Source organism: Dendrobates tinctorius, unplaced genomic scaffold, assembly GCF_039654945.1.
Source record: "Dendrobates tinctorius isolate UK_male_01 unplaced genomic scaffold, ASM3965494v1 ptg000300l, whole genome shotgun sequence".
In the NCBI taxonomy this organism is placed as follows: domain Eukaryota; kingdom Metazoa; phylum Chordata; class Amphibia; order Anura; family Dendrobatidae; genus Dendrobates; species Dendrobates tinctorius.
The window spans coordinates 874,143-878,185 of record NW_027361967.1 but is presented as its reverse complement, the minus strand read 5'-3'; the positions used below and the strand labels follow the sequence as shown (position 1 = coordinate 878,185).

Genomic DNA, 4,043 nt, shown 5'->3' with positions numbered 1-4,043 from the left:
AGATCTTCAGTCTAACGCTCTCCCAACTGAGCTATTTCAGCCATATCTATACATTTTCTGGGGGGTTTGACACTCTGCAAATGTCAAGTGTCACACCTGGAGGGATATATTATAATTTTTCATTTGACTGTTTTTTGAAGCATGATTTCTATTTGAAACACCTTCCATTTTGCTGTACATATTTAATAACATTCATTAACTATTTGTGAATGAGTAGAAAAAGACAGCAATTTTGCCATTGAATTTTTACATTTTCAGTTTGTCTCCATGCACCAGTATAATTCTGACCCTGTGCTTCTAGAATAGGTCATGGTCGCACATAAAACACAATTTGCATGCATAATGTTACATCAAGTTTTATTTTTTATGAGATGCAAACAATTGGAGCAAAAAAGAGACAAAAATTTAGAGAAAATATTTTATTGATTTTTAATGTTAAAAGTGAGACCATTTGTCCCAAAATGTGCTGAAACATGTCAGAATGACATGGGCATTTCACATTTTTTAAACTATGATTACCTACTTGTTACGTTTTTGTTTATTAAGTATCGTTATGGTCTATTGATGTATGAGGTGAAAACTATGAAAGTAGACTTACCAGCAAATCCGTTTCTAGATATATTTCATGACAGCACTGTAGAAGGTTGATTCCCTACCCTAATAGGGACAGAGAACACAAAGAGGTGAAATAGTCCCTCCTCATTGACTGTCCAAAGGATTTTTCTAGTGCCAAAAGAACAACAGACATATGCACAAAAAATCTGTTTGATGTTCCTACAGTTCTTTTTTGAGAGGACAAATTCAGATTCACTCCAAAGACTCTCAGGAAATTTTTCAAAACCACATTACTAAGTTTTGTTTGACCTCATCTAATCAATAAATGAAGAAAAAAGTTTCTTGAAATTAAAAGTTGATGTCAGAGGTGGGATTTGAACCACTTGTAAACGGTGAAGAAAAAGCATTTTGCCGAAACCCGGGATTGGACCAAGGACCTTTAGATCTTCAGTCTAACGCTCTCCCAACTGAGCTATTTCAGCCATATCTATACATTTTCTGGGGGGTTTGACACTCTGCAAATGTCAAGTGTCACACCTGGAGGGATATATTATAATTTTTCATTTGACTGTTTTTTGAAGCATGATTTCTATTTGAAACACCTTCCATTTTGCTGTACATATTTAATAACATTCATTAACTATTTGTGAATGAGTAGAAAAAGACAGCAATTTTGCCATTGAATTTTTACATTTTCAGTTTGTCTCCATGCACCAGTATAATTCTGACCCTGTGCTTCTAGAATAGGTCATGGTCGCACATAAAACACAATTTGCATGCATAATGTTACATCAAGTTTTATTTTTTATGAGATGCAAACAATTGGAGCAAAAAAGAGACAAAAATTTAGAGAAAATATTTTATTGATTTTTAATGTTAAAAGTGAGACCATTTGTCCCAAAATGTGCTGAAACATGTCAGAATGACATGGGCATTTCACATTTTTTAAACTATGATTACCTACTTGTTACGTTTTTGTTTATTAAGTATCGTTATGGTCTATTGATGTATGAGGTGAAAACTATGAAAGTAGACTTACCAGCAAATCCGTTTCTAGATATATTTCATGACAGCACTGTAGAAGGTTGATTCCCTACCCTAATAGGGACAGAGAACACAAAGAGGTGAAATAGTCCCTCCTCATTGACTGTCCAAAGGATTTTTCTAGTGCCAAAAGAACAACAGACATATGCACAAAAAATCTGTTTGATGTTCCTACAGTTCTTTTTTGAGAGGACAAATTCAGATTCACTCCAAAGACTCTCAGGAAATTTTTCAAAACCACATTACTAAGTTTTGTTTGACCTCATCTAATCAATAAATGAAGAAAAAAGTTTCTTGAAATTAAAAGTTGATGTCAGAGGTGGGATTTGAACCACTTGTAAACGGTGAAGAAAAAGCATTTTGCCGAAACCCGGGATTGGACCAGGGACCTTTAGATCTTCAGTCTAACGCTCTCCCAACTGAGCTATTTCGGCCATATCTATACAATTTCTGGGGGGTTTGACACTCTGCAAATGTCAAGTGTGACACCTGGAGGGATATATTATAATTTTTCATTTGACTGTTTTTTGAAGCATGATTTCTATTTGAAACGCCTTCCATTTTGCTGTACATATTTAATAACATTCATTAACTATTTGTGAATGAGTAGAAAAAGACAGCAATTTTGCCATTGAAGTTTTACATTTTCAGTTTGTCTCCATGCACCAGTATAATTCTGACCCTGTGCTTCTAGAATAGGTCATGGTCGCACATAAAACACAATTTACATGCATAATGTTACATCAAGTTTTATTTTTTATGAGATGCAAACAATTGGAGCAAAAAAGAGACAAAAATTTAGAGAAAATATTTTATTGATTTTTAATGTTAAAAGTGAGACCATTTGTCCCAAAATGTGCTGAAACATGTCAGAATGACATGGGCATTTCACATTTTTTAAACTATGATTACCTACTTGTTACGTTTTTGTTTATTAAGTATCGTTATGGTCTATTGATGTATGAGGTGAAAACTATGAAAGTAGACTTACCAGCAAATCCGTTTCTAGATATATTTCATGACAGCACTGTAGAAGGTTGATTCCCTACCCTAATAGGGACAGAGAACACAAAGAGGTGAAATAGTCCCTCCTCATTGACTGTCCAAAGGATTTTTCTAGTGCCAAAAGAACAACAGACATATGCACAAAAAATCTGTTTGATGTTCCTACAGTTCTTTTTTGAGAGGACAAATTCAGATTCACTCCAAAGACTCTCAGGAAATTTTTCAAAACCACATTACTAAGTTTTGTTTGACCTCATCTAATCAATAAATGAAGAAAAAAGTTTCTTGAAATTAAATGTTGATGTCAGAAGTGGGATTTGAACCCACGCCTCCAGGGGAGACTGCGACCTGAACGCAGCGCCTTAGACCTCTCGGCCGTCCTGACTTCGATATGCAACTGGAACTTAACTTGTCACACCACCCCAAAAAAGTCAATAAATAACATTTTTTATATGCGTACTTTTCGTCTGCATTAATTTTTAAACCTCCATTTATTTTGTTTGGATATTAGAAATGTTAGATTTCTCACAAATGCGGTGATGCACCACATTTCTTCAGAAACTACTGTTTGGCCACACAGCAGGGCTTTGAAAGGAAGAGCCCTATTTGGGTTTTGCAATGCAGATTTTGCAGGAATACCTTGCAGATGAAATTTGCAGAGTACCAAAACAGCGGAAAATCTCCCAAAGTGGCCACATTTTAGAAATTATTTTGCACAATGTGTTAATCAACACCTGCAATTACTATTGTCAGCCTATAGGTGTTTTCACTCTGAACCATCCAGCATTGCAAGTATGCCAGTTTAGTGCCCAGCTTTTGCTTGCAGAGACAAGCAACCCATACAGTTTTAAGTGGGCTCTACTCACTGGAGCAATGTCAAATATGTAGATGCTTTGTCTCACCATTAAAGTAGAAACCTCCTATATTTCAAATTAAAGATGACGGACCTGTGTGGAGCTTGTGTTTTTTGCCTTTTTGACTTTGTCCACAGCATATTTTTTAAGGACATTTGTCTCAGTAATGCCTCAGTGTTTCAAAGTCAAACAAGCTGACTATAATCATTCAGCTAGTGTCTGATAAGTGCTGTCTGTTTCAGCTATCAGGTTACCTTTTAATCCTCTTACAGCTAAGTCAATCTGAAATAAAACAAAATAGAGGAAAAATTACTAAAAAACATTCATGTGTTCAAAAGGAAAAAGTTACCGTTTCTCAAATTTTTAACATTTTGTTTTCTGTAGATAGTTAAGATTTTTAGGCCTTTTGATCATGATCAGTCCATGTGCTTTGTTTAATATCTCCTTAAAATGTAAACGGTGAAGTAAAAGCATTTTGCCGAAACCCGGGACCTTTAGATGTTCAGTCTAACGCTCTCCCAACTGAGCTATTTCGGCCATTTGTATACATTTTCTGGGGGGTTTGACACTCTGCAAATGTCAAGT

At 35.2% G+C, this 4,043-nt stretch overlaps 1 non-coding gene across 1 annotated transcript; it reads right to left on the bottom strand.

Annotated features, from left to right (window-relative positions):
- Positions 1 to 1,960: 1,960 nt before the first annotated feature.
- TRNAF-GAA (transfer RNA phenylalanine (anticodon GAA)) lies at positions 1,961 to 2,033 on the bottom strand. Its single transcript has one exon. It is a non-coding gene; the product is annotated as a tRNA-Phe (tRNA).
- Between the last annotated feature and the right edge of the window lie 2,010 nt (positions 2,034 to 4,043).